This window comes from Parasteatoda tepidariorum, chromosome 2 (genome assembly GCF_982258835.1).
Source record: "Parasteatoda tepidariorum strain Cologne lab strain chromosome 2, Ptep-v5.0, whole genome shotgun sequence".
Classification (NCBI taxonomy): Eukaryota; Metazoa; Arthropoda; class Arachnida; order Araneae; family Theridiidae; genus Parasteatoda; species Parasteatoda tepidariorum.
This window is the reverse complement of record NC_141756.1, coordinates 86,923,836-86,942,818: the sequence shown is the minus strand read 5'-3', so window position 1 is coordinate 86,942,818 and position 18,983 is coordinate 86,923,836. Positions and strand designations below refer to the sequence as shown.

Here is an 18,983-nt window from a genome sequence, read left to right as displayed (position 1 = left end):
ATAACATACCACACATCAAAATTTTATAATTGTAAGATCTCGATATGAATTTGAATATGTAGTTTAAAAACAGAACAGCTGAATTCTAGTTGAAACTGTCCGTTCTTTCAAAACTAAGAAATACTTACCAAGAAAACGATAAAAAATGTATTAATCATTAGCACAAATGACACTATTTCAAGTAATTTGGTTGATTCTTTATTGTTGTTTTCCGCATTATATAGATACAGAAATAAATACTGTTCTATAACAAAGAAGAATATTCTATAACTATTGCAGTTCTTGACGTTCTGAATTCACATTTCTTTATTGGAATGACGAAAGCAATCTTAATTTCATTTTAATTTGTAATGAATTGAAGACAGAAAAAATTATTTTACCATAATATACACATCTGTAACAGCAAGTGATCATGAAATTGTAAGTTATGTTGCTGGTAATAGAAAGGTAAAAATTATTGAGAAATTGTTCTTCAAATGCTTGGCGTGTTCTGCTTCAATGTTTAGCATGTTCTGGTTAGTTTTTTCAAGTTCTTCAGCTGTTCCTTAGGGAAATTTTTATTTTTATTTGCTGCTAAGAAAATGGCGTCCGTCATGGCCAATGATTTTTATGGAACTAAATGAAAACGTGATAAATTAATGTCTGATATTTACAGGCTCCCGATAGAGGGCGTACTCGAGCGTTGCGATCGCGAATTGGAAAATACAAACGATTTTAGCTAAGCAGACGATTTTTATTGATTTAGTTTCAAATTGCTTAGCGTAGAATAAATTTTAGACAGAAGAGAAAATGGAGCTGATGCGATAACATTATCTTGCTATGATTTTAAAGTGGGATTAAATCGAGAAGATTGCTCTCAACGGCTACAATTAGTATTCAGAAATTAAGGTCCACCTCGTTCTGCTGTATTCAGATGGCTTACAGAACTTCTCTGAGGTCGCAATTCTCTTCAGGATAAGTAAACACAGGAAGGTCGCCTGTAGTAATGCGGGATAACGTGCCTGCCATACGGAAAATGTTGATGAATGACAACCTCTGTTCCTACCAAATGATACAGAAGAAACTTAACAGCGGATACAGAGCCATATATGAAATTATTAATGTAGAATTACATATGAAAAAAATGGTTTGTCATTGGGCTTCCCATAATCTAACTGAACACAAAAAGAGACGCATGTCAGAATCAGCAAAGAAACCCTTAAATTGTTAAATGATGGTGTCTCTCACGTCATTGTAACTGGTTATGAAACGTACATACCATTTTTTGACTTTCCAGCACATCAAGAATCAAAAGTATGAGTCTTTGAAGATGTTACCACACCAACAATGGTAAAAAGACAACATGCAATAAAAAAGTAACGTATGCCATTTTCTTCAAAAGTACAGGACTGGTCAAAGCCATCAAGTTGGAAGATCAGAAGACAGTAGTTGCAAACTGGTACACCACTAGATGTCATCCAGAAATTATCCAAGAAGTGAATGTTAGAGGACTTATTCTTTCCCATGACATGCTTTCTGATTCAGTATGATGAACAGCTGAGTTACTTGATGAAACACACATTAAAGTGATAGAACATCCACCTTATTTACCGGATCTAGCTATGTGTGATTTTTGTGGGATTTACGTGAAAGTCGTTTTCATTGGATAATGTCGATTGATGTGGTTATACATGCGTTTTTTTCCCATCGATTCCATGAAATGAATAGTTTGAAGAATTTAATCTTAGGAAACTTCGTCTACAAAAGTGCATTAATGCAGTAAGCGATTCTTTTGGTCGTAAACTAACATTCCTGAAAGGTCTTACGTATAAATTCAAGAACAAAGGTGTATCTAAAAAATTTCAGAGTGACCCCTGTATGAAATTTCATGCTGATTAGATAGTGAAGCAATATAATAAAAATATCTCTTTGAAAAACATTTGTTCTAATGATTGGGTTTACATGAATTAAATGCCGATCACAATGATCATAATGAAAGACAATATTGCTGATTTAATAGCTAGGATATTAATCAAATTCCTTGTCAGTACACTCTTGCTTATATTGAACAAACTAAAAGTACTTTCAAATTTCGACTTACAAAAATGAAAAATGCATTCAAAGTTGGGTTATTAGTTGATAATTAATTAACAGCAATATATTATTTTAGCCAATTAGGCTAATTATTACCTAATTATCTTGATAAACCATGATAACTACAAATATCGAAACTAAACTTTCATGTTTTTTCTACTTTTTTCATAAAAAAAGAAACATAAAGTTTAAATTTAAGACTTCCATGTTGCCGAAAACGTGTTTTTTGCTTTACTATCAATTTTAAGCTAATTACCCCAATAATTACAAAATATCGAAATAAAACTTTTGTCGTTTTTCTTTATGTCTGAAGAAGAGATAACGGTACAAATTTTAAACTTCTATCTTAATAGAAATATGCTTTTTATTATTACCGTTAATTTTAGGCTAATTACCACGCGAATTACAAAATATCGAAATGAAACTTTACTATACAAAATATCGAAATAAATGTACTTTTTTTTTAGTCTGGAAAGGAACTCATGGTTCAAATTTAAACTTCTATTTTGATAAAACATGTTAATTAGCATTACTTTCAATTAGGTCAATTACCCCGATAATTACAAAATATCGAATTTTTTTTAGTTTTCCTATTTCGATCATAAAAGGACAAAATTTTAGCTTTCTAACATAATGGCGTCTTTATTGTTCTTTTAACGTGAAAAGCGCTTATCGTAAATATAGAATTTGTTTTGTTCGAAACGTGGGCAAAGGCAAATGGGTATTTTTTTCTTCTTCTTTAAAAATATGTATTATACTCGTGACGCGTTTTTTAAAAGCTTACTTGAAGTCAAAATCTTGGCCCATTTTCTCTTCTTTTTTTTTCTATTTTACTTTTTGAAGTACCTTAGCAACCGAATCTCATGACGTTAAAGGTGATGTTCTTTCTTATTGGCCGGAGTAATTCCCACAAGAGGGAACTCTTTCTTCGTATTGTATACAAAAGGGAAAAAAAAGGCATGCTTTGCATTTTCTATCTCAAAACACTTAGAATATTAAAGTAGGTAGAATTGTTGTAAGTACATTTCATGAATTTTAAATCATTCCAAAATGAAAAAAAAAAAATTTTTTTTGCTCAATTTTTTCAGAATTCTTTTTTAACGTTTTTTTTTCGTTCTCCGCAGTGTGTTTGTAAACAAATGCGTTTTACTTCTAAAAAAAAGACAGTTTATACACCAGAAGAATTGAAGCAAAATTTTTACACATGTACTTTTAAAGGGTTAATTTAAAGTATCTTCTTAGAGGGAAACTTTCAAAAGATATTTTTTTAATCCAAGTAACAGCCCACCTTACATAAGTCTATATAGCTCAACTTCTAATCATAGGTTTAAGCATTCTTTTGCTCTGATTATTTAACACTGGTGCTCAGCAACTGACCCAGATTTATGGGAATCATTTCACATTTAAATATTTGGAATTGGATCCTTACCCCACGCCTTTTTCTTGTCTCCCTTCTTTAGATTGGTTATCTTGTTCAAGCTTGTTACTCCTATCTAGTGGATCAATCCCTTTTTTACTTGTAACTTGTTTGAAATTTTTTTCTTTTACATCTCTGTATTTCTTTCGTTCATTCGGTGTTTCAACATTGAAGCAGTTTCTATCTTACAGATTCGAAACTTTATGTCTGTTCACGTCACATAATTCACGTCACATGTTCACGTCACGTCCATTTATTTTTATCATCTCATTTATTAATTTAAATTATATTTCAAGTGATTTCATATTCTAAAGTGAATCAACAAATTTCCATGCAATAACAGTACTTTAACTTTTTAATGTCAGCAGATATTGAGTGAGTTTGCTAGATTTGTCAAAATTTTAAACGCGAATATTACAAAATCACATTTTCTGTATGGATAATATCACAAAACTACATTTTCTACAATGCTTTATTCATTAATTCCTTATTTATATCATTTAATTGATTTTTTTTAATTAAAGTATATTTTAAATACTTTCATATTTAAAAAGTGTACAGATAAAATTTCCATGCAATCACAGTATTATAGTCTTTTAATTCCAGCATATGCTTGAGTGAGTAGCTAGAAGTGTTTAAATTGTAAACGCGAATATAACAAAAAGCCAGATTTCCTATGTGGCTGATAAGATACCTAACGAATCAGGAGGTCAAAGTTTGTGAAATTTCATCACTTTGTTAAAAATCTAGTGTAAATGTGAGTCGCGACCTTAATCAATACTTGCAATAAAACTTTAGCTCTTTGAAAAATAAAGAGAATTTTATAGCTAAAAATTACATAAATTATGTTAAAAATAGCATTTATTTCTTGAAAAAAATATATGTACTTTATTTTTAGTTTTAAACTGTAGTTACAACAAGGATATACAAAAGTAAAGAATTTCTAGAGGCAGGAATATATTTATTACGTTGAATGTGTACTAATTTTACATGGCTTGCCCATCTGGCCAAACGGTAAATAACTACAAACTAAATTTGCAAATATTAGACAGATTTTGCAAGTTCTTTAAAAGGTTTAGCTTGACATATCTAAAAAAGTGGCGAATTTTATAAGTCTACGAATTGTTTAGAAATAGTGGTGGATAAAAATCTACCGAATTGAATTTATTAAACCATGAATCACAGTTAATAAACTACCACTTGAAATTAATGAACTACCACTTTTATTCGCTGTCCGGAGCAAGTTGGCATCTCTGTGTATATAAACAAAACTATTTTTGTTCGTTCTATATTGCATTAATTTCTTCAAACCATTTTAGCAACTATAATAATAAAAGAAAAATAAAAAATTTACTCGAATTATGTGTTTGTAAAAATCTTGGCTTTGCCGGTGACCGGTGACCCCCGTGGCTCTACGAACAAACTCAGTGCCGGTCACTGGTGACCCCTATGGCATTCAACGTATTAATGAGCCAACAGATTATGGAATGGAAGCATTTATAACTATAGCTTTATAGCACATCAGTTTTTTACTTACATGAAATTGCACAAGAAAACAATCATTATTTTTATTATATTATCTATAAATAATTAAAGTGATGTCATTCGAGTTGATAGACAAAGTGGATGGAAAATGAAAATTTCATGTAAATCTATTTTAAAATCAAATAAATATATTTAAAAAATTGATTTAGTTCTATTGATGTGTGTAGAGCATTTGCATATGATTTCTTTTCAAGACCAAATCGTTATGTTTGGCATGCTAAGGTTCCGAAATATATATTAGAAACAATTATATTATCAAAAAAAAATTATTTCGTCCTGATTGCTTTCTTGTTTGCTTGCTATAATGTTGTACATAATTAACATTAAGTTCAAAAGTTTATTGCTTAAAGCGATTCCGTGAAAGTAAAGATAAATTTGAAAAATTAATTCTGTTTATGTTAATTTTAAAGTATATTAACAAAATTTTCCAAAGTGCCCGACACTGCCTAGCCTTTTTTTAAACAGTTACATTTACGAATTTCCCTACACATAAAACTAAACCAGCTAAAAAAAAAGTATTTTGGTACCGAAAGCTCATTCGTTGACTTTATTTTATTGATTTTTGTTAACATTAGAAATAGCATTTTCAGAACACTGGGTCAAGGATCCACAAATAAATCATTCCCCTTTCATTCTAATTTTCCATATATATTTGGTCTTAACTATAATTAACTCACGTATTATATTTCTGAATAATATTAAGGTTGACTCATTCAATTTAAATAAGATGATTAGTTAGAAATTATAAATACAATGTTGCTGTTCTTTCTTTCTTAATTAGAAGCTCTGTCAAATTGATGTGTTGAAAATGATGTTTTAAAAATGAGGGCAATAGCTAATAACTAAGAAGGACTTTAATTTTGATATAGTAAAAATAAAATAAACTGAACGAACATCGACTGCATTTTAGAAATACTTATTATTAAAGAAAAAACAATATTCAACGAACAATATTTTAGGATTAAATTCATGTTAAATCAATAACAAGAAATTTGATTTTATTTCTTTAATTTACCTTAAAAATATTTTAATAGGAACATGCGTTACATAGTCTATTCTCCTAATCTTTATAGAATAATAGGATTTATTTCGTAAATAATTTGTGATTAGATTTTGGAGCAATTTTTGTTTTGTTATAAAGATCTAACTAAATAATTTCCCTATTTTTAAAGTAAAATTAAACCTTTTCACACATTTTGTCCTTTTTTTAAAAATAATTAAAGATATTTTTCTAATAAAAAATATAATCAAACAATATATATATATATATATATATATATATATATATATATATATATATATATATATATATATATATATATATATATATATATATATATATATATATATATATATATATATATATATATATATATATATATATATATATATATATATATATATATATATATATATATATATATATATATATATATATATATATATATATATATATATATATATATATATAAATAAATAAATAAAAAGAAATTGGTTTAAAACTCTCAAAGATTAGAAGCTCAAAGTTCCAGGAATTCGAATTTTCCCTTGGGGAGTAGAGCAAAGCAATCTTCTAAATATCATCCTAAAATTCAAAAAATCAAACTTTTTTTTCTCCTTTGCATTTTATGAAAGCTTTTTGGGAACATCTTGTTCCCTAAAGACGCGATTGCTTTTCTTGACAACCAACACATTGTTGCATCTGAACTAAATAAAAATATATAAATGCATTCAGTTGAAAGATAGGAGAACGTTTTATTGTATTACACAGTTTAAGTTCCCGATTCTATTGAAACAAAATTTAAACCTAATTATTTTGTTCGATTAACATTGAAACTTCTTTCACACTTTTGTATTTTTAAATTTTTATCTCATTTTTTGGAACTATTAAAACAAGTTAGATTTCTAATGCCCAATAGACTATTTAGCAGTAGTGAAAAAAGTAACTCTTAATGTAATACAATTTTGTATTTACTATTTTAATTACTAGTGTTGGCTGGGTATAATTTAACACTGAGCTCATAAGTAATTTTTCCATAAATGTCTAAAAAACTATTACTTTGATCTCTATTTTGTTTTTAAAAGGATATAGATGATCAAAACTTAGGATTTTAAACTATCTCCATTTTTAATTTTTTTTATCAGACAGCCTAAGTACTTTTTTCCAATTTTGCTTAATTAAAATTGTTAGACAATAATATAAAACTAATAAAAGGAATAATTTTTCTTGTCGAAAAGAAGAAAAGCGAAAATTGAACAAACGTGTACAATTCAATGTTTTTTTGAAATGTTAGAGGACTTTTTTTTAAATTTAATTGCTAACATAAAAGGATAATTTTTTTTTTGTTAATTTGGATAACAGTTTTTAAATAAAATTTAACAAATAAATTCCCCATAATTTCAGAAATTTAAAAAAAAAACGGTATGGAACATGCTAGTGGTATATATGTTTTTTTTTTTTTAAATAGAATAGATTGCAGAACACCCCAATAGTTTTCTGTAATAAATATTTGAATGAAAGAATATTTATATGAAAGAAAAAAAAACTGAATAAAGTTTTTTTAAACGTTTTTTTTAATAATGGATCAAATATTTTAAAAGTTCAAAACAAATTTAAATGGTTTTTTAAAAAAAAGATAATTGAGTCCAAAAACTTATATTTTTCATATTAATTCATTATAATTTATTTTATTTATTATATTATATATATACTTTATTTTGTTTACGTATTTCATATTATATTTTTTATATTGATTTATAAAAAAATTATCATATCAATATTAGATTTTGTAGAATCAAATAATTTTTGAAATCTAAAGGAAAAAAAAGGAAAATGCACCATGCTATAGTTTATTCACATAGTAATTAAAAAAGCTTTTATTTATTACTAATGATATAGACAACTTCTTTTCAGTTTATTCTTTACTTTTAAATTAACACCCTCATTGTATCGCACAAAAAGTAACTTCGCGAAGTTATGTTAATCATAAGTATGTCACTGTATATCTTGTTTTTTATGCATTATTTTTTTTTGTGTTGTTTTTATCTATTCTTTGCTTAAATATAATTTAAATAGCTTTTTGGGCTACCACATTGGACCATGTTATCCCATGAAAGTATTTCTTGTTTAAAGCAAAAAACAGCGTGAATAAGGTACAAATTAAAGTACTTAAATAGACAAACTATAGTTTTAGTTCTATAATCAAAGAGCCTTCCTCGCTGTCTCAACACCAAGTGACGGTAGAGAAAGTAAAGAGACAAACACGTATAAAGTAGTTCAACCAATAGGGAGTGTCTTTACTTTCTCTACCATCGCTTGGTGTTCAGACACTTAGAAAGGTTTTTGATTGTAGAACAGAAGCTATAGAACGTCCATTTATGTACTTTCATTTGTATATATTTGTATTTGTTATATTTGTATATATATATATATATATATATATATATATATATATATATATATATATATATATATATATATATATATATATATATATATATATATATATATATATATATATATATATATATATATATATATATATATATATATATATATATATATATATATATATATATATATATATATATATATTCTTTTTAAAATAAATATGCAAATAAAAAAAACTAAATAAATTGGCATCATAATTAAAAAGAAGTACTTACGAACGAGGATTGTATTATATTGTATTCTTAGTCAAATTTACCGCAGATACATGTTTCACATCTCTTTAAACAAAACCACTTAAATCTGAAACTGAGTCACTTTTAATTCGCGTGAGAAAAAAAATATTCCAATATTTTCCCAATCTCTTCATTCCACATGGAAAATGAGCAAACACACAGAACAAAAATGAGGATGATTCATTTATGGAAAATAGAGGAGTTTAAAACTCTCCCTTCCCCGCATTTATTCCTCCCATGTAATGGTTCTCCCACGGCAATTAGTCCACACTATTGGAAGTGGTCGACATGAGGATGATTCATTGTAGGGAAAACAGGAACTGCTCCCAAGCATCTTTCCTCCCACGATCCCTCATCGGCATAATAGGAGATGAAAGGATAACTTTCAATAGGGTGAAAAGAGAGAAAATGTCTGTATCCTGTGGCCATTTTGGATACAAACATTATAGATATTGGACAATGAAAATTTCTAATATAAATGACGTAGAATGATTCATACGTTAAACAAATATTAAAGATATTGGAAAATGAAAAGTTTAAATATAAATGTCGCAAACGATTGAAATGTTAAACAAATAATAAAGATATTGGACAATGAAAATTTCAAATATAAATTACATAGAACGATTCAAGTGTTTAAGAGAATCAACTGAAAATATAAAATACTTCTTCTGGTGTATTTTTCATAACTTCTTATAAGTTTCAGCTGTTTATACATACAGGTAGAGATATAAAAAATCTTTTAAAATAATAATATGCCAAACAATGCATACTTATAAAATAAGCACAAGTCTTCAAAAATATATACATGAAAGTTGTGCTGTATTCGAAGCATAAGCCTATTTTCAAGGACAAATAAGGATCATTTTACTTTTATAATAATCAGATTAAAATAAAAATATGCTGGCCGATTCACTTTATATGCTAGTTTGACTATCTTCAAATACACACATTCTACTGTTGGAGATATGTTAAAACGCATACGTTAAAATATTAATATTAATATGCATTTCATAATGCTTAATAAGAGTATATTGAATTTCTTAAACTACATCTTTCTATATTATTTGAATATTACTTAAAATTTGTTATTAATAATGAAACAATTAAGTTTTTATGAAACTTCAGAAAATAAAATATAAGACATGAAGAAAAAAAATTAGCACATTTAATTTTATATAAATATATATATTTGAATAGCTCAGATATAGCAAAGTTTTGAAAATAAATCTTTAAGGAATAAATTTTTTTCACATATAATGCATAAAAAATTTTCCTTATTGAAAATTTAGAACATTGATACTCAAAACCCATAGGTTAAATGCGATCCTTAATGTTCTTTAATGAGCATTGAGAAAAATACCTTAAACATACATGTAATATACATAAGTTTAATTTAAAAAGAACGAGAAATCTCAGAAAAATTTCCATTCTATTTTCATGATATAAAAATATTAAATGACTAGAAAAATGTACAAATCATTGTTACCAAAATTCTATGCATAATTATAATTTTCTAAATTTAAATCATTACGACCACCCATTTGATATAGCATAAGATAAATGTTAATTTAAGTTTTGTAAAAATGATTTCATTATTATTATTTAATGGCTAACACTTAGTTAGTTTAAAATTATAAAAGATCACAGACAATAATAAATATTTTATATTTGTTAATAATATTTCATAAATCTTTGTAAATTAAAAGAATTAAAATGTAAGCAATTTTTCAACTTGATTTTGGATTTTAAGGAGATTTTAGAGTGTACCTTTGGTTTAAAAAAATTCTTATGTGAAATTAATGTGATCTATTAGCTTACAAGAATTTTGCAGCATATGAGTATGGAAAGAATATACTATATTTCACCTAGCTGTCATGATAATAGGCTGGAGGTATTATTTCATATCGTATTAATTTTCTTTAAAATTTTAAATTTTATCTACTTTGTTCCTTTTTTCCAATTAACACTTAAAGAGAACACTCATAAATAAAAAAGAATGCTAAAAATCTTATAAAAATTAACTTAAACCTATTGGTGATAAAAATTTATAAAATTCATAAAAAAAGAGTCATAATAATTTTTAAAAGTATTTTTCTTTCAAAATTGACGAAATACTAAGCTGTAGTTACTGTTACAATTTTCATTTAACTATATAAATTTTCCTACTTTTTAAAACTTCGTAAGAAGCTATTAAATTCTTTTAAATTAAATGATGAAAGTAGAGTTTAATGACAATAATTTTATATAAGACAAATGCATAGCTAATAATTTCATATTTATGTTATTATCTTAATTATTTTAATTATAGTATTCATTATTTGTCTTATAATCTTAACATAGTTAATAAACTAAGACATTAATTTTGAAAATAAAACAATCTTAACCTTTTTTTTTTGTCATTTTAAATCTACATAATCATACAATTCATTTTAACACAAACATTAAAATAAAATAAAAACAAACAAAGCATAAATTCATTGCTTATAAAATTTTCGAAGTATATTTATTCGAGTTTCAGTAAAAATACTTTCTCTTTTGTAATTATATAACCAATAACCACTGCAGTACATTCTATTTATACAACTAAATAAATACTTAGGAATATTTCGAATTTGAATACTTACGCCTTAGAAGGAATCGTCAGCGAAAAAAAATCAAAATCAATGTAAATCTATCTGTAAATGAGTGTATATATTTTTAATTAATTCGCAATTATATCAACTGCATGAACTGGAACTAGAATCCAATACCAGAACCGAAACCTCTGAAAACCCACTACGTGCAGAGGCAAGCTTCCACATCTGATACAGAGAATGATCACGATGACGTCACAGCGCGTAAGTCTTGCGCAGTATATCAAAATGCAACCGAGCTCCAACCATTTGTGAAAAAGAAGATGAGATAAAGGATGATAAAAAAAAATCTTTTTTACGGGTGACTTAAGAATGCCCAGGGTCAGCTTACACCTAATAATATCCGAAAGTTTTCTAAAAAGGCAATGTTGATTGTGAAAACGGCTTGAATTTTAACAAATTGTGATCTCTAAATTATTGTTTACAAATTTCAATAATTTTTTATAAACAATAATAACTTTATAAAGTCCTTAAATAAGGGGTGGTTTTTGCTTGATTTTTCTTGGTTTGAGGCCCAATTTAATAAATATTTTTTTAAAAAAAACTCTACTCATAAAGTAGGGAATGATTTTGATGAATAAACTACGAGGTGTTTTAAATAAACAGCTTTAAAAACAAATTTATGAACACAATAATAATATATGTAGATATTGGAAAGAGTACTTTTCTTCTTTTAGAAAATAATACTCATTTATACTAGCTGCAAAGCTAATCTTTAGGTTTTAACATACTACGATTGACTATTTAATCAATTCATATGATGGTTTTTCCCAATAACCGTTTTTGCATAACAGTTAAAAATAAATGTTATGTGAAAAAAATAGAGGAATTTTAAATAGCAGTGGAGAACAAATATTTTTCGTTTTTCGTTTCGTAAGATTTTGTTCAACAAATCTTAGATTCTTCCACATCGATGATTTCAAATCTGCAATCAATTTAAAATTTACATTTTTAGTCAATTTTTTGACGAAATGTTCACATTTAAAAACGGAAAAAAATAACAGCGGGATTGCATAAATATCGTTACAAACTTCTGAGGGAGTTAGGGCCTCAGGATTAAAATTGCATAAGGATCGTTGCCCGGAAATTTTCTTCATATACAGCTAAGGGTGCTTCTCTATAATAAGCAGTTTCCTGTTCGTCGAGTGCTTCTGAACAAGTCATCATAGGGGAAGCGCTCCTAGCTGCGTATGACGACTTTTCCCGGTATGGGTTCCTATACAGTTTTAATCCTGGTTAACTCTCCTAGAAGTATGTTGCAACATTTATACGACATTCCGTGGAAAGGTCATTGGGGTTCTGAGAGTTATGACGGCATTATTAATTACGAAACCCTATAATAAAATTTATATCCCATTAATAATAATTAGTTATTTAATATAAGGTCTGAAAACAACTTTTAGTTTTGCAGTGTTTCATTTTTATTTTATTTTATAACCGTCGTTGTACGGCCGACCCAAGTTTCGGGTTTACGACTAGCAATGTTCAACTTCGTAGCCTTGTAATTTTGAATCCAATCCAGAACACAAGGAAACTGACAAATCAAATATTGGGAGAAATTTGCTTTCGTGGAGGACTTTACGGCGGAACTAACCAGCATTTGCGTTATATGGAGAGGAAAACCTCGAAAATCTCCCACGGTTAGCCTGATGACAAGGGGACTCTAACCCATGATCGATCTACCACTGCAGTTATTTTACTTCAGCACTGAGGTGGATACAAGACGGATGTGGAATTCGTATCAAGCAGCCATCTCTGGTATTCGAACCCGATTTATCTAAATAGAAGGCGAACGCTCTATCCCTTAAGCCACCATCCGCATTTCAGCTAATCCATTTTCAGTTTATGGATGCAATAAAATCAAATTCTAAACGAGACTAGACTCCACTTTAGGTCTGTCAATTCAACTGCCTGGTATTAAACCCACTTTTAAGACTAGTACTGTAAACATTGTGTGATGGAGAAAAAAAATCACACATTATTCATTCATTAAATATTTTCAAAATAATTAATTAAATTTTAATTATTTAAATATTTTCAAGATAAATTGTGGTCTTTAGTTGATTAAAATTTTACAAACCTGCAAATGAAATTTCTTCTAAATCTCGCGGCTCCACTGAAAGAGGGTCGAACATTTACCCGAAAAAAATTGGGAAACACTGAGTCATAACACTTTTACTTGTTTACTATTTTTGATTCACCAGCATTTTTAGAGGTATTCTAGATAGATGATGAGTATATTTATAAGTAGCTTGAGAATCTAAGCAATAATTACTATCCGTATCATAACTTCACTATGCAAAAAAAAAAAAGGAGTAATAATTTAACGATATGATTAAGTGCAACGATATTATTCAATCAATCAAGTCATTTAACGAATGTCAAGTTAACGAATGTCACAAAATAGTTTATAAATGATGGTGAGCGTTTTAAGAAATTTTGAAAATAAACAGAACAAAAAGTGTTAAAAATTTAGCTAGCTGTTGGTGTTAGACAGAGCAGTTTTAAACAACGCAAGTACGGAGCAACAAGTTATGAAAAAATAAAAATTTTATGAGATAAAAATTTTAAACGGAATTCTAATCTTTTTTTCTGGAAATTTTTATAAAAAAGAAGGGAATAAGAAAAGAATAAACTTGCAATGTGCAAAAATTTTAATTTAGAAATTAATTTTCCTTACAAATAAAAAATATTTCAGTTGCTATGTATTAAGTTAAGTAATAATTGAGAAATACCTTTAAACAAATGATTTTTTAAAATTCTATTCAAATATTTTCTGATGCGATTAAATAGCTGTAGATATAACAGATTTTCCAGATTGTGACTATTCCTTATATTTTGAGCTAAAAATATAAATCTGTCATAAAAAAGATAGTACAGTAAAAGTTGTTTTAACGAAGTACTTTTTATTTCGTTATGGACAACGGTTTTGATTTAAAATACATATCTTTAGTAAACTGCTGATATCTTCTGATTATAGACTGAATTATGTAGCTCTGTAGTTTATACGAGACAGAAATTTCAACGACAGAAATGTTTGAACTGCAAGTTTTCAAATCGTGAGCTTTTGAGAAAAGAAAAAGAAATAAAGTGCAAAACTATTTGACTGTATTGATAACAGTGAATGTTAATTTTAACAGTAAGTTGTTATTGGGGGAAATAAGAGGGTGTGACAGATATGTGGTCAGCCCAGGATGGCTTCTCTTGAAGTATATGGTAGAAATTTTAAAAATAACAGTAGAATAATTTTTTTCTTCTTTTTTTGGAGGAAAATAATTAGATAATTTACTCGGGGTCATACACGCACTTGCTTGCTTTATAAGAATAAAATGATGAAATTGTTAGAAATAAACTATGTTAATTTTAAGCTTTTCTGTATTAATACCAGAAATAAATAAAAATGGGTTCAATTTAAGCGTTGTTCGTATAATATTGCACACTTAAGGTACAACAATAAAGCAAAAAGTTTTAGAAAATTAAGAAAAGAATTCTTGCTTTTTTTAATAGTACATCCTGTTAATATAATTGTATCAAAATATTGAATAGAATTTGTTAAAAATGTAAAAATTACCGCATAATATGTCGAGCATGGTGTGCGACGCAGGACGAGCTGTGACATGTATGAACAAATGAAATTTGCACTCTCAGTTGATTAAGGGATTTACAAACACACCTGTCAAAACATTTTAGTAAAACACTATGATTTTAACTACTTTATATTGAGATAATTTAATTAAACTATATAAGAAAAATAATTAATGGTACTTTTACTATAAATAGTTGGAATTGCAACTTATTTAGATGCAACAATTTTTAATTAAGATTGCAAAAGCTTATTGATAGTTTTGGAACAATTAGAAATACATGTAGACCCAGCAGCCAATGAAAATGCTGAAAAAGAAGATGACCGCAGAATTTCGACTGCTGTACAAAAACATTGTCACGGGAGGGAAGATGGACAAAAAAAAAAGGCTAGAGTAGCACTTGAGGCTGTTGAAAATGGAGAAGAAGCATCTTATGGACCTGGTATTGATATATTATATTTATAATTGCAAAATTTCATGTATTTGTATGGATTATTGATCACAAAATTTTGAACGTAATATAAAACTATGTTTCTCTTACTTGCTGTACTTCTAACTAGTACAATTTTTAACCTATTTTCTTTAAATATTGACACAATATGCACAATTAATATAGTTTTAATTCCACGCAGTGATTTTGCGGTTAGAATTTTTAGATTTTGAATAATTCACAACATAGTATCTTATGTAATTTTTTTAAAAATTTTTTCAATTCACCGCCCATTTTGCGAGAATTTAAAAGAAAAAAAAAATCCGAGGTGTAGCGAAAGCTTCATTCATACAGTTTTAAAAAATCAAAACCGAATCAAATTTGAATGATTTTTTTAAACTTATGAGCAAAGTAAGTTAAGGATAATTAACCCCATAAAAATTGAGCTCTTTAAAATTTACTTTTAAAAAAAAGTAAATTTTAAAGAACTCAATTTTTTAATTTTTGTCCTTATAATCATGATAAAATGAAGATTAAAGTATGTACAGTATGATAAAATATATATATATATATTAAATTTATCACAATCATTGCGAAATTCATTAAAAAATTCTTTCTTACAGGCTTCTACCGTGTTGTTCCCCCTTAAGCATCAAAAAAAGTATTTCCTCCCTGTTTTTGTCGAAATAATGGGAAGTTAGAAATTTTTAACTCGTTATGAAAGTAAAATTTTTGTACTCTAATATTAGGATTTTGAAGGAAAAATTTGACAAAATAGTGGATTTCTCGTAATATACCGTATTCGTTATATTGAGCTGTTACTATAAGTTTTTATAATCCATCTGTCCTCTGCAGCCTTTAATTAGCTCGATTTAAATTCTGTCTCTTGAATCATTGGGGTCGTACAGCAGTGCGCAAAAATCCAATTTTTAGTTTAAAAAAATATTTAGAATAAGTTTATGTTTTGTTTCAAAATATTTCTGCTTTAAACTTTTATTGGTCTCGTACACTAAAAAGTCCCAGTTTTAGCGATGAAACACCATAGTATCTGTATCATTAGTATTTTATCTTTCGTACTTGGTAGCTTAGTATGGCAACTTTTTCTTTTCCTTTAATTCAAAAAGTGTTGCAGTAAGAACTGAATTTAAGTCAAAGAAAAATAATAAAAATGTGTTTTAGAGAAACATTGAACTTTAATTACATTTGGATAATACTTAATATTTTCCTCAGCAAGGGCGGAGAGTAGAATATTATATTTCTCGCGACAAATATGTTACGATAGATATAAACATTTTGCTTAGCAATGATAGATGCTAACTAAAAAAAATATTTTGCTAGCAATTAACGTCTTTTGTGAAAAGATTATTATGCTAGGCACTAATGAAGAGCAATAACAATTATGAAAAAATGTAAATACAAAGTTTTCTGTGTCTTTCGAGAGCATTACTCATATCCCTCCCCTAACATTTGAGCATCCACAAAAATTGTTAGTTTTTGTATAGTTTGTCTCAGCTAAGAGCTCGCCTCGTCACAAAGTCTGAGGCCGTCTGGTGCTATGGAAACAAGAATGGCGCATTTTAGGGAGGGTAGCTTCAGTCTAGGATTAACACAATAGAACGAAGAAAGAGATTCCCTTTCTCTCGCCGATCCGAAACCACTCCAAAACAATGACCCGCATCCCTACTTGAAATAGTCATACCCCGTTACCATAGCACCGCCACAAGTCCAGACGTATGTCTGGGGGAGTTCTTATTTTAGACAATGCAGTAGTAGTAGTAGTAGTAGTTAATTTATGTCGCACTAGAGCTGCACAATGGGCTATTGGCGACGGTCTGGGAAACATCCCTGAGGATGATCCGAAGACAAGCCATCACAATTTTGATCCTCTGCAGAGGGGATGGCACCTCTGCTTCGGTAGCCCAACGACTTGCACGCGAAGTCGAGTACTTTACGGTAGAACAGTTTAACGAGGACCGATACCGCACACCCTCGGTCCCTACGCAGACTGATCCAAGAGGTCACCCACCCGCACACTGACCGCAGCCAGTGATGCTTGACTTCGGTGATCTGCTGGGAACAGTGTCTTAACGATCTGTCCACTGCGGGACTTAGACAATGCAAGAGTTTCATTTAAGTAAATAGATAAGTATTTTATCGAAGGGGAAGAAATTGTACTCGTGACAAATTGTCGTTACGATAAGTTGTGCCTGTCGCAAAGTGCTCGAAACGAATTGTGCAAATGAGGAATTGCACATGTGAAGAATTGTACCTGCGACGAATTGTGTTTGTGATTAATTGTGCTTGCGACGAATTGGGAGGGGACTGACCTCGTATTAATAGTAATTGGGAAGAATCGTGTCGATGAAGAATGGTCGCTGCGACGAATTGTGCTCCTTACGAATTGACGTCATGACGAATTAGGCTCATGACAAACTGTTGGCAAAACGAATTGTGTGCGATGAATTATCCCGTGACGAATTGTCGTGGACATCACAAAACCATCACAAAACATCGTGCAAATGATACCCTGGTTTTGTGCATGCTTCGGAGTAAGTAAAACTATTTTTACTAGAATTTTCAATAAATAATTCAAGATACGAATTTTTTTTGAAAATATGACGCCCACATATTTATATGAAACAAACTCACCAACTGTCAAACATGTTATAGGTTCGCTTTAGAGATTTTTAGAGCGCTATAGATTCTCTTTGGCATTGTGCGTGTTTTGGACTCAACAAAGCAGTTATAAGAATTTTCTATGAATAATGTAACTGCGGCATTTTCGAAAAAAAGGACATCCGTAATTAAATATTAAACCTGTTTCAAAAGAATCAAACGTGGTAAAAAAATCCACAAACTGTCCATTATATGTTATTGCTTTAGATTCGCTTTGATTTCATACGTGTTTTGAACTAAACGAACCATTTTTTAAAAGATTCTTTGAATAATGTAAGCCATAAAAGGGTATTTTTAGAAAAATATGACTTCTATACTTTAATATGAAACCAGTTTCGAAAGAATCCGTCGTGGTAAAAAAGTGTAAGAAATTCTCAAACTGTCCATTTTTATATTAGTTCTTTAGATTCGAATGAGTGTTGTGTTGAAAAAATCATAAAAAATTCTCAAAATGACTTTCTTAGTGACAACACTATGAATACACTCGAGTTTTTCTTATTTAAAGTAGAGATTTAACTTCAATTTTTTTATAAACATTTCCGTACATGTATAATTATTTTCAAGAACTAGAACATCCTTATTTTAATATGAAACCAGTTTCAAAGAAATCGGCCTTTCAAAAAATACAACTGTTCCTCGTTACGTTAGTGCCATATACGTACCTTTCTATAAGTATACTTGTTTTTCACAAAATAATTTATTTTGAAATCTTTCAAAGTATTCAAAAAATATGGAGCAGGTATTTAATATTAAACACATGGTTTAAATAAATTTTACTTAGCAAAAAATTATTAAAAAAATCTGCAAAGACTGTTACAATGATGGAGGCTTTAAATGCATTGTAATTCACTTGACCCGAAAGTATAGGTAGGCAGTCAAGAGCTTGCAACACTCTCTAGTGTAGAAAACACCATTCGTATGGAACTTTTCAAAAAATA

At 28.5% G+C, this 18,983-nt stretch overlaps 1 protein-coding gene across 1 annotated transcript in view; it reads right to left on the bottom strand.

Moving 5' to 3' along the window:
* Schip1 (Schwannomin interacting protein 1) overlaps nt 1-11,530 on the bottom strand; it is a 62,575-nt gene extending 51,045 nt beyond the window's left edge. Inside the window, exon 1 of the mRNA XM_087157672.1 lies at nt 11,347-11,530. The gene's annotated coding sequence lies outside the window, so the exon portion shown is untranslated. The remainder of the gene's footprint in view (nt 1-11,346) is intronic.
* Between the last annotated feature and the right edge of the window lie 7,453 nt (nt 11,531-18,983).